This window comes from Protopterus annectens, chromosome 12.part0 (assembly GCF_019279795.1).
Source record: "Protopterus annectens isolate FY-2018-M chromosome 12.part0, PAN1.0, whole genome shotgun sequence".
Taxonomy (NCBI): Eukaryota; Metazoa; Chordata; order Ceratodontiformes; family Protopteridae; genus Protopterus; species Protopterus annectens.
This window is the reverse complement of record NC_056746.1, coordinates 1,007,247,865-1,007,261,681: the sequence shown is the minus strand read 5'-3', so window position 1 is coordinate 1,007,261,681 and position 13,817 is coordinate 1,007,247,865.

The window sequence follows — 13,817 nt, the reverse complement described above, 5'->3', positions numbered from 1 at the left end:
CCAGAGTGTTAACAGCATTGCTCAGAATGGTGATAAAACATCAGTAAATAAAGTCAAGTACAATAGTCATTAAAGTGTATAAAATAAATAAAACTGTAATCTTGGTATGGCTGTATGCCTTGTGTATCTGTGAATGTCTGCGGATTGTCTAACCCATGCCTGCCAAGGATGGCATGATAGGTAAACTCTTTGTACTGTGTATGATACATGTCTTTCAAGTGTCATGCTGTCACAGACTGTGATCACTGTTGCCAAATCCCTTGGACACAGAATTATTATTCACTTTATTTATATCAATAGCACACTCACAATATATCAGTCCATAGTACACCTTGGTAGTCATATGTAATATATGTCCCCCTGATATATAATAGTTCCCTGTAGTTGTGTACCTGCAGGTGTTACAGCTTAGCCAGTACTGTCCCATGCGGATAGCTTGAGAGGTACGTAGGTGCTACAGAAGCTATAGGGCACTTGTATATATAAATGCAGGGCAGACCTGTGCAGTATATAAGAGTACTGTTGCAAACAATATAGCCTATACTGGTAATAATGGAATGTATTTCTCTCACCTCCAACCCTTATCTGCATCATAATTTGTTATTGCTATACATCAGGTATGGTTTACTTTTAACATATGTTGCTCTCAAAACATTATGTTGGGTCTTGTGTTTTATTATTGCTATGTATTACAATGGTTGCATACCAGTATACCTTATTGAATTACCTATGTTGTTGGCCTTATGCTGTGACTGTTACTGGCATGCTGTTACTATACTGTTATCTCACTTGTTATGTTCCATATGCTATGCAATGTTATGTTACTGGGTTAATTGTAACATTCTGACATGCTGTTATAGCTAACTAAATGTTCTGTTCTTCACTAAACTGTACACTTTGAAATACCTCAACACCATATCTCGACTGGGTAGGCCGGTTCCTGGCATCAGCTCCCAGCACATCTGGGACCCAGTCTGGTGCTGCCCCCTCTGCTTGTACTGCGCTACCTATGGGTGCAACTGCCATAGGGGATGGGGCCTGTCCCCAGAAGTGGCCATGGAGAGGGAGGAGGGGGTAGTCACCCAGCAACAGCTACCAGGGATTGTGAGCAGGATCATGCACTGTGGTTATGAAGATCACCTTCGCTGGATTGAGGGCACATTGGCAAACCTGGAGTGGCAAGGTGGACCCGGCACCCAGCCCCTAGCACATCCACCTTTGAGGCAGTGAAGGAGCAGTGTTGACTGCCCATGGGGGTAGCTCAGTTTCACTGTTGCCATCTGGAGGCACATGGCTCTCCAATTCCACAACACCCTCCCTGTCCAAGGTGTTTACCCCCTCATGTGTCATATACCACCTCTGTATGCTGTCTTGTCTGTTTGCAAATGCAACCTCTCCTACCCAACTTACCTCCCCACATGCACCTATATCCCTTCCCCAACATCCAATCTCTCCTTAAAAAATAAAGGGTATCTGTCCCACAAAACAATATTGCCCCATACATAACTCTCCATTTTGCACCTGCGTCCACTGGAAACACTTTAATCATTACATGAATCAATCAACATATTTACATTGCCCTCAGAGGCTACAAATTCCAAATTGTCTACAACCTGCCCAACTGTTGCTATAAAAGAAATGGAGAGCTGTGGTCTTTTCCTACACCCATCGTGCACATCTTTACCTGCCTATCACAGTGTTTTCCCCCTGTTTGCCCCATTTCACCACTTTTCTATCACCCCTTTTTTCTTTTCTTTTTTTGTAATTAGCGCGGGTTTAAGGGGAGCTAAGTGGAGCACCGCGCAAACCCACTTAAAACTGCCTTAATCACCTTCTCTGTTTCTGACACTGTAAGGCACATCTGCAAAATAATTATCACTGCCAAGTCTTGAACCCAGGACCATGTCAACTACAGCATAGTGCATTAGCCTACTAGGCCACTCAGCTCTGAAATAAAAACAGGTATTTCCATAAACATATCCTGATTGTCAGTGATGCACTGTTTGTACATATATTGGGAAATTTGACAGTGTACTTGGGGCTGTGATGCAGACATCAAACCAGTATACAGCCAAGTAAATAATGATGGATGTACATGAGGCCTAGGATATTAGGTATAGCTGACAACTGCACAGACTGTTGCAGAATGTCCACAGTTGTGCCACCTACTGTTGTCACAAACCTATTATGTGTGTTACAGATTGAGGTTACAAAATCATGACAGACAGTTCAGTGTTACACATCATACCCATCCAAACACACATGCTAATGCCACTCCTGTGTAACAGACTGTATGCATGCACATATATCTTGCAAATACACCTGCTGCAGTATTGACACACTAGCTCAGTCTGCTAAATTCCTATCATGCCATACATTTTGCCACCCACAGTCCTGGGTTCGAATCCAGTGTGTTGCACTTCAATTACATGCTTGTGAATACAACAAATAATGACTGAGTCCTGCAATTAAAGAAAAAAAGTTGCTGCTGCTGCATTCACTGTTACCCATCTTAGCACATCAAAGGCCAGTAGGTAGGGACACACTTCACAAATATGTATAGGCTTCCGAAATATTGCCTACCACTCTCTGAATGGCACTATTACATAACATATGTTCCTGAAGCACATGCCTCAACAGCATGTTATGGGTACCCTCACCCTGGCTATGCTGTAACAACAGAGCTGACACTACTCTCTCACTGACACATACAGCTTGCTGTCCTCCAATGTGTTCACACTTCTCAGTATGACTCCTGGGCAAAATGCAGCAGCTGCAACCTGTAACATATGTGGCGGTATGTTCAGCTACCTGCTACAGACCTACCATACCTCACAATCACCTAGAATAAGGGATCCATACAACACCCATACATAAAGGGGTGGGGGCAAAGGTAAAACAACAGGGACATGTGTCACAGTCTTCCCCTACAAACATACACAGCTGATATACCAGCAGCTATTCCAGCAGCATGCATATTCTGATGCATATGAAGTATGACACTCATCTGTCTTCCCCCTTACTGACCTCAACCCATATTGTTAACACTAAACTGCCACATAGTCAGAAAGTCTTTTCACTATGGCCAAACATGGCATGCAAAACAGTGGACATACCTCATAAATCTGAACAGTGGACAGTATTTGTACCTACTCTCTGCAATACTGTAGTCTCCACACCTCCATAATGCCCATCTCACAGACTAGGAAAGGAGCCAAGGCCTACATGAAGGCTTTAAATATAGCACTGTTGTGTCATGACATTGGCTAATGAAAATGTGACCCAGCTGTTCTGGATGTAATTAGCAAGTCTCAGTCATAGACTGGTGCACAGACAATTACCTGTTCATGAGCATTACCTACAAAAGGCAAACAGATGCCTATGTTAAACAAGTCTGTGACTTGCTTTGCAAAGACAGACTGCATTATCCTTTAGGATTTCTGTACAAAAAGAAGTATAGCACTCTACCAGGTATGTAATAGAAGTCCCCATGTAATGGCACACAGATGGGAGGATGCAATTATGGGGAATAGGGATTACAACAGTAGGCCTGTAGTATATATCTTGGAATGACATGTTGCTGATAGTCAGCTGTCTAGCACCTACAGGCTTCCCTTTCAACTCTGCTGTGGCATAGATGACAGCTTTTGCCCTCTGAGTCCCTCCTACAATGGTCAGCTCCTGTACAAATGCTACTGGATTGTGTGTTAGACAGTAGTGACAGTAAGTCTTGATGGACACAGCTGGCATATCACATTATGTATTGTCATTCAGCTCCTCTCAGTCTGTGAATGTCACACAGGAATAGTTCAAACATTGTACAAGTGTCCCTGATGTACTCTGGCTAGATCACTGTGTACTCGACATCTGTATCGCATTGCTTGAGAGCTATGGTGAGCATACCTGGTGACCTCCTACAACAGGACTTCAGGTCATAGCTAGTAGTACTAGAGGAACACAGGCCTGACCTCAGCGACAGTATTTATATTGTGCATACAAAGTAAGGGAATTAATACAGTACCAGATATGACCATACCATAACTGTTTTCCTTTGAGTTCTGGCATGTGACAGCCAGATCCCCACAGTCTGAGAACAACCATTACATACTGTCCAACCATTTCCCAGGCATCCACATTTGTCTGGCAGAGGGTCCACATATATCAGGCACATGTTCACATTCTGCAAACATCTGTGTACTGCAGAAGTCGTACATCAGCAGGGAATCTACCCTACAGCACGTTTGCAGTGCTGTCTGTTATTGTGTTACACGGATGTTGCTGGACTATCCCCATATACTTGTAACACGTCCAGTGTCAGTTCCTGGGTTCTGCCTTGGCTTGGATTTTCTTGGTTTGTGCATCGTTTTTACTGAATTGTAACACTCACCCAGCCGGTGGCTGTATGACATGGTACTGGGACATTGCCCATATGGGACACACCACAGTCAATGGCATTGATTGAAGTGGAGACATAACAAAACACTTTGTCACAGCACACTGGCCATAACCAGTATTCATAAGCTCATAGGAGGTTACTAGGCTATTAACCTTGAGGCCCTTATAAGCCTAGCCAAGAGTTTAGCCCATGTTTATACAAGTCAGCAGCCAATGCCTCAGTACAACAGGGACACAGGTGGAATCCCAATGGTGTATTTTCTGTTTCCCATCTAGTTAACAAGGTTGCACTTAAAAATGGGTAAAGAGGTATACTTGGCATGGACAGGGAGTCTATTCCATAGATGGGGGAGTCTCTGGGACACAAATCTGTCTTGCCAACATGTCCTGTTGATATCACACACCAGGTTGAGGGTGTGCATTTGGGTTACTTGAGTGGAGTTTGACTTGCAGATGTGCCCTAGTCCCATCAAGCTGAGTTCTGTGATTGCCTTGTATCCCAGACAGAGGTCACCTCTGAGAAGTCTGTACGAAACTGAGTAGAAGAATAGGGCTTTTAGCCCATTTGTGTATGGTAGATGTTTGTGGCCCTGGATTCTCCTGGTGAGGAACCTCTGTGGCCTCTCCAGATGCTGCATGTGCTTTGCGAGGTACATGCCAAAAGGGGAATTCTACTCAGTAATGGGCCTTATAAGGGAAGAATACAGGGATGTTATGACGACCTTGTCCTTTGATGAGATACCCTTACTTATGAGGTGGGCCATGTAGAAGACTTTCCGCACAATGGAAGTAACATGGTGGTCAAAAGTCAGGTTGCTATCAACCTGTGTGCCCACATCCCTCATGACTGATTGGATGCTTAGGAAGTTATTAATGTGATAATTTGTTGGGATGCCACTGTCCCCAAAGGGGATGATGATGCATTTTGTGGTATTCAGCTTGAGGCCATGTTTGTGGCACTAGTCATTTGACTGAGTGAGACCCTCTTGGAGGATGTCCACATCACTAGGAGATTTGGTGACAGCACCCAGCATGCAGTCATCTGCAAACATGGTCAGCCATAGCCCACTGGTTTTGCCCTGCACCTCAGAAAAGTATATCCCAAATAACAGAGGCCCCCTGGGGTATGCCGCTTGTTACAAGTCTACTGCTTGAGGTGGCTTCCCCTATTTTGACTAGGTGAGTTCTATCTGTGCGCCAGTTTGCTACCCATCTGGTAACATATGGATTAATTCCTAGTTGAAAAAGTTTATCTATTATGGCAGAGTGGGGGATAGTGTTGAAGGCTTTGGCCAGGTTAAGGTAGGTGGTGTGCGCTGTCTTCCCCTTGTCCATGGCTTTGGTGATTGTCTCAAAGATGACTAAATTTAACAGACATGATCTCCCCTTGACAAGGCCAAACTGTGTGGTATTGAGTGTTTGGAGGTTGCCAATGCCCTTGTTAATGAGGTCCATAATCAGTTCCATGGCCTTGCAGATCAGGCTAGTTAGGCTGATGGGTCTATATTTCCCAGATTGGTGGATGCTCAACCTTTCTGCAAACAGATGACAGTGGGTGTCCCCCAATCAGCTGGGACAAAGCCAGTACTCAGGCTTTAGATGAATAGTGTGCCTAATTGTGCTGAAAGTACAGGCCTGAGTTCATGTAGGATGCAGCCTTGGATATTATTGGGTCCCATGGAGGCTGTATTTTTTTGCCTTTGAGAGAGCAGTGCTGACCTGTTCCCTAGATATAAGGGGAAGGGTGCAGGTACTGGGGATGTCCTAACCTGCTGATGGGGGGACAGAGAGGTGAAGTTTTCACTGACTCTGTCAGCCATCAAGTTTGCTATATGTACAGCATTTGCATATGTGGACGTATGATTGTCTGTAGTAGATGTCATCAATTTGGACTTGAAGTTTGCTTTGGAGGATTTCAGTAGTGCTGTTATTTGCTTGTTCAGGTTAAGGAGACAGTGCTTCCTATTGGGTACCTGCTCCTTCTTGGTCTTGGACAGCAATTATTTCCTTTTGTTATAGAGTTTATTTATTGAAGATATCCAGCAGACAAGTTACCCATCCTTGCAGATGATGATTTAGTCATGTCGAGTATTCCTCATTCGATGCATCCATATAAATGCTCGTATAGTGCTGACATTTTGGATATTGGTGCCAGTTCATACAGAGGGTGAGGGGACTGTGAGGCTGTTTATACCATCCCTCAGGAGGCTGTAATTAACTTTGGAGACATTTTTATGTCTGACCCTAGCTAGATGGGTACTGTGGGAGATGGCGACTTCAAAAGTGACTGCTTTATGGTTCGATCTTACCAGGGAGGATGACACTGTAAGGATGCTGCAGTGGTTACTCATGTTGTTTAAAAACAAAGTCCAAGATAATTTCTCCTGTTGTGGGGGTATCAACTTGCTGTTCCAAGGTGTTTGCATTGACAAAATCGAGGAATCTCTGGGCATTTGTGTTCTGGCATAAGTAGTTCTTCCAATCTATGTTTGGGTAGTCAAAGTCACCCATGATCAGGGTAAAGGGTTGAATCCTGATAGAGTCATATAGGTCCATATATAGGCAGAATGGGATTCCTGAGTCAGATTTGGGGGTTGGTAGCTAGCTATGATTTTAATAGGGGTCTTGTCAATGTTTAACTGTATCTGGAGTGTCTCCTGTGCATCATACTATTTGACCAGCATGGAGGTGTGTATGTCTTTGATATATATTGAAACTCCACCTCCTTTGGCTTTACTGCCCACAGTTTGGGGTCTGAATGTATGACAAGATGGGTAACCAGGTAGGTCTGGAGTGCTCTCCGCAGCTGTGAACCAGGTGTCTGTGACTGCACAGATGTCAGCATTTCCCGGGGTTAAGAATGCTTGCAATGAGTGCAGTTTCATGTTTCGACTCCTAGTGTTTAGCAGCATGACCTTTAAGGTGTGTTTTGTTGACATTTTTATGTTGGTAGCTTTCACCTCATCAGTTTTCCTAAAAAAGGCACTATGGGGGAGACATGTACCTATGCCAGAAGCCAGAAGCCCAGGTGAGACAGATGCTATCTATGGAAAAGCATCGTGGTCTGTTGATCATATCTTCCCAGGCTGTCAGGTACTGATAACCACACGAAGAATACAGACCACTCCAAAACGAATCCACAGGAAGCCAGTAAGTTGTAGGAACAAAGCTTTACTATAGACTAAGCGCTTTCACCAAACAAACTGTGGCATCATCAGAGTCATATCTGCTACTCAGAAACACACAGGTTTAAATATTCACTAATTACAAACCAATAATCCAATAATTAAAAAGTTAATCACTCAATCAACCCTTAAACAAATACTAACATTCTACCAATAATATATACCCCTTCTACTTTGAACCCCATCCATAATATCCTACAAATGTATATAAATACAATTGATTGTGCATGTATGTGTTTTTGTTGTAAAGGGTATATATTATTCATATATTTTTATTGTAATATTTAAACCTGTGTGTTTCTGAGTAGCAGATATGACTGATATGATGAGTTTGTTTGGTGAAGTTTTGCTGTATATATAAGCTGTGTTCCTCTGTACTTACTGGCTTCCTGTGGATTCGTTTTGGAGTGGTCTGTATTCTTTGTGTGGTTATTCTTGGTTTGCCCGGTGTTGGGTGTTCGATTGATATCTGTCAGGTACTGATCCCCCTGGAATGGCACCAGAAACTAAGCTAATGAGGCATCATTCTGGGTGATGGCAGAATGCTGCTTAAGGTTAGGAACATACCTTCCTGGGACACATAATCAGTGAGCTTAATCATGTTTCTCTTCACATAGTCCAGGGAGGTACTTCTCAAGTCATTCATGCCAACATGGACTATGATAGAGACATAACAGTGCCTGTTGTTAAGAGACCAGTGCATATGTGATATGGCAGATTCTGGCACCTGACAGACAACTAACTGTGACTCTCTCCTTATCCAGCCTGGTGAGAGGCACATTTGTGTGTCTCAGAATGGAGTCTCCTATGACTAATATGTTGGGTTTATTGTGAAGCCTTAGTGGCTATGAACACAGATGTGTGGACTATGTGTAGTATGTGGAGTGGAGGGCTGTGGAGGTCATATGTGTTTATGCCTTGGAGGTGTCCTTTGTTTGGATATGTTTATGTTTAGAGTCTCTGCATATGTGGGTGTGTGTTGTGTAGGTGTGGGTAGTGTTTGATGTGTAGTGATTGTGTTGCCAACCTTTTTGGTGTCAGATAAACTGGCTTGAGAGGGAGAGAGCATTGACTCTAGATTCCTAATGTAACTGCATCTCTCAAAAATTGTGTTCCTAGGTGGTGGTAGTAGATGGTTGTCCATGTATATGAGGCAGTTACTGCACTGTGTCAGGATGCCCATATCAACTAGACTGGCAGGAGAAACTGTAGGACATCGTCCATCCATATTTATCAGAATCAGAGAGAGAAAGGCCAAGGAGACATAAGGGGTGGGCCTAAAGCCCAAGTGCTTAAGCCAAAAGTGAGATGCTTACAGTAACACTTACAATTTAGACAAGCTATAAACAAGCAAGTAATAAATGCAACAGAAAAGATGTAGTTGAACACTTTAGAGAACAAGCAGCAAGTAGCAAGAAAAAGCAAGATGGGCAGGAAAATGCAAGATGTATTGCCACTATGTTGCTGATAGCCACATGCATACTGTGTTGATAGATGGTGGGGTATCATGTGGTAGTTAATGGAGGATATTGCTAGCCAATTTGGATGTGCAGGGTGTATACATAGTGGAGAGCAAAGTACGTGGTCCTGTGACGTGTTCCCTTCTTTTTGTCTTTCAGAAACCATGTACAGATGGAGGCACCCACCTTTTTCTGCTGCCAAAAATGACATGATTCTGAATGGCCTCAGACTGCATCACAACATCCTGCTTTCTAGGATTCGCCAGAGTCAGGAGCAATGTGTTGCACTGTGGGCTGATGTTGTCACATCAGTAAACCAAGTAGGGCTACAGGAAAGAAACTACAGGCAGGTCTGACACTGGGCGACTGATATGATAAATGCTGCAAGGCAAAGGGACACTGCTTTGGCCAGGGACTGTGCTGCCACCGGTGGAGGTCCTGCAGCAGAAAAACTGGTCTCAACCACAGAGGGGCTCCTTGCAAACCGGGAATCAACCACCAGCTCTCAAGCATCCATTACCCCATCCATTACCCCACACATCATGGAGGTGGGTGGCACAGCTTTTACAGCAGAGGAGTGTTCAGATAAGCCTCCTCTGTTCATCAGTGTAATACTGTGGCAGTCATTGTGGCAGCCTCTGCATACCAGTACATAGATGTCAGGTCAATCTGCATTTGGGGTGGGGGTTGTATCGCATTGTGCATACATACTCAGAATGTCAGCAATGTGGGCAGTATCAGAGTTCCTACTATACGTGTTGATATATGCATATATTATCCTGTAGCAATGCCACATTTGTGTTTGCTGACAATACCGCTCCCTCACATTTCATAGGTACATCTGGTTTGGCCAGAGTCCAACATCCTGTAGCTGGTGAGTGTGAAACTCTTTAGGTATGACTCACATGTACCCTAAGAATGTTAAGGGCTGCCGGTTTGCCATAAACACAACTGTTATGCTTAGCCAGAGTACAACACTTGTATTTTCAGTTTTGGAGGGGTTCACTGCAGTGCATTGAATCAGTAATCACAGTAATGTATTTGCAGGAGGTGTAACATATTTGCACTTATTTCTGTGAAGGTCTATACAGTATGCTATACAGGGGGCAATAGTATGGTGATGATGGGTGCATTGAGTTTTAGGTGTAGGTCCATGACATACACTGCAATATCGCTAATCTCACAGGTGTATAGTACTGGCAACATTAACCAGATGTAGTCGCATTGCATGTTATTAAGGGCCAGTCTTGGCTGTGTATGTCGTAGTCTGCTTGTGTGTTGTGCATGGGATCAGAAATAAGATGTGGTATGTATAATGCAGTTGTGGCACCTCACCTGTATATGTGTGCGTGTAGATCAGCAGACATAATAGTACAGGTATTAATGAAGGTATGTTGTCGTCCTCCTCACAGGTGACTGTGGGGGTTGGAGTGTGTCCCCCTCGTAACCTATCAGTGTCTCATTGTACTCTGATGATGATGGTGGCCATAGTGAGGCAAAAGTGGGGTTGTTGAGGGCTGAATCTGTCCCATGGGTTGACATCCCACTTCCTTCTCAAATGTCCACACACACAGTCAGCATGCCCACATATACCCAGTCCCCTGTGGCCACAGATATCTATAATGCAGTTGTGGCATCTCACGTGTGTGTGTGTGTGTGTGTGTGTGTGTGTGTGTGTGTGTGTGTGTGTGTGTGTGTGTGTGTAAGCAAACATAATGGTGCAGGTATTAATGTAGGTATGTTGTCTTCCTCCTCACAGGTGACCATGGAGGTTGGAGTGTGTCCCCCTCACAACCCGATGTCAGTTTCTCATTGGACTCTAATGATGATGGTGGCCATAGTGAGGCACAGGTGGGGTTATTGGGGGCTGAATCTGTCCCATATGTTGACATCCCACTTCCTCCTCAGATGTCCCCGCACTCAGTCAGTATGCCCATTCCCAGTCCCCTATGGCCAAAGATATTGGACAGTCAGAATTTGGCAGCATCGAACAGGAGAGTGTGGTGTCTCTGGCATCTGTGACTGTAGACACTAGCCATAGCCAGACAGCTGGTGAGGTCCCACACAGGCAGATTGGCAGGGGTGCTCAAAGGAGGACTTCTGCCAATCCACCACCTGTCACAGATGTCACATCACGAGTCACTCAACCCATGTTTCGGTCCATCATGGAGGCACAGGCACATTCTGAATACAACACCAGATGGATGCTCAGGATAATGGATGCATCAATGTTTGGCATCCATGACTCCATCCACAACATTGGTGATGCCATGCATTGCTTCACTGATGTAGTGGACATACGATGGGGTGAGACATTGTCAGTTCTTGACCACACATTGTCTGTACTAGAACATGTGGTGGGAGTAGGGCATCGGACACGTGGCCGTAGGTCAGCAACATCTGCTAAGAGTCCATGTGGCTGTGCACACTCATGCTCCCATAGTGGCAGTACCTTCAGCACTAGAGAAGAGGGTAATGTTCACACTACGATGAGGCAGGCCAGGGGCACATGGTCCTGGGCAGTCCTGTGAGGGATACGGGCCCAGCAGACACCAGTCACCATCAGCGACTAGTACCACATCTGACCCTAGGCATGGTGGTGCTAGTGCCACTCCTGGTAGAGGCAGTTCCCGTGTTTGTGGCCAGAGATGGTGAACTGTCCAGTCTGCCATATATGGTCCACTGCTGTCCAACATACCCATGTGTAGGGATAGCACATGTCTTGTCTGTGTACACGAACACACTCATACATCAGTGTCACATACAGGTTACCAGCAGACACACACGACACCTCTCCATAGCCTAGCTGACCACCATCCCTTCCTGACCCCCCACACACAATGTCAACTGTTTGGCAAAGCCTAGGCCTCTGGCACCCTCACACCACACCCTGTGCATGTGATGATATCTGTGCCACATCCATACCACCGATGCAGAGGCATGCAAATATATGTCTGATGCACAGGTTGACTATAGTGCATTACATTACATTGTTTACTGTGGTTCTGTTATGCCATGACAAGTGCTGTGTGCTGGCATGTGTCATGAGTACACATTAACATGTTTGTTCCTTAGTTGCATGATGTTAGATTGGCGGAGGTGTCACAGATTGACAGGTATCTCTCAGAACTTTGTATGTTTCTGTTGTAGGGGTCTGAGTGACTACACTGTGGAGACTTGGTGGCAATACAGAAGCTCATGATGGCATGGTAGCAAAGCAGAAATATATCAGCATATATATCAGATATATATACATCAGCAAACCCATGCTAATGCACAGCCTGTTATTCTCTGCACTTTATACATTTGTCTGGCCAGTAGTTAATCTTTCCCCTTGTATTTGGAATTTTGTCCCACCATTATTCATGACTTTGTGCAGATTTCCTGCTGTAAGTGGTTGTGGTTGTGATGTGACTGGGGTACATGCTGTAACAGCAGACACAGGGTGGCAGTCTACATACCTCTTACTGTACATGTTTCTGCAGGATATCCAGCATTCTGCTCCATATGTCTGTGCTGTTTCTCATACAGTTGTTGTTTCCCAGTAATATACTAATACATGGAGCCCAGAGAAAAGTACTGACATAGTTAAGTGATGGCCTTTACATTCTGCTGCTAATCTGACCTATTGCAACCTGTTGTTATACTAGCTACTTAATGGGCTACTCAAAGCATGTATAATGTCTGTTTGTTTGGCCCTCTGCCACCCATTGTCTCTGCCTCTGTCCAGATTTCTGGCATGAACAGATTGAGGCATATTGACAGTCTGTAGGACTCCTACCATACAAGTACCTCATATGAAAATGTTGTAGGTGCAGCCAGCTTCTAACCATCAACACCATTAACCATGCTAATATACTTATCCCAGTGAGCCACCAGAAGATGAGGTTTAATTCCACACAATATCAACTGCAGACAGACAGACATACACTGTGTGAGCCCTGCTATGACCCTGCATTTTGTGAAAAATAGGACATTTGGGCAGATTCTTTGTGACAGCCCTGGGATTGTGTGGTCTGCAGATATATCCTTGCAAACATACTGTTACTACAGTTGTATGGGGACACTGGTGTGTTGGGGGTAGGGGACTCTGGCATTGATAGTGTTTCATCTGTCCTATGACCCTTCTATTTGGCATTCCCTTGCATACTGCAGTGGGTTTTCCAGCCCTGTGACCTCATGCAAATTATGGGGCACCCAGTATTGGACAGAGTACCAGTTGTCCCAAGTAGCTGTTAGTTTTCTGCAAGTAGCCCAGCAACCCACTGTATTCACGTATATACATACAGCAGGTCCATACATATGCTACCATAGTCTAGTACCCCATATATTTGTAGTAAAGGAGAGTGACTTACCTTGTGAATGCAGCAGTTGAGAGACCTGTGTTTCAGGGCTGACTCTGTCTGATGCACACAGTACACAGCCAATACATGGTAAGGTAGAGGTTGTGTGGTGTGGCTGGCATCCTTTTTTACTATGTATGCCAGTTTGAGTAAGGTGTCAGTCCCTAGGACCCAAGTTTGTCAGTGCATGTGCTATGCATTGCTTGTTTGCCAAGGCCAGGGAATACTCTGCATACCTATGTCTGCCTACAGGGATAGGTTCAGGGGGTTCCTCCTCTTCCAAGTCACCCTGTACCTGTGGCTGTGGGGACCTAGGCTCTGGTGGGGGGGCTTTGTGTCCCTTCCCTATGATAGTCATGCTGCATTTGTTTCTGCAGGATCATATTGTGTAGCATGACACATACCATGAACATCTGTGCACTTGTTGCTGGAAA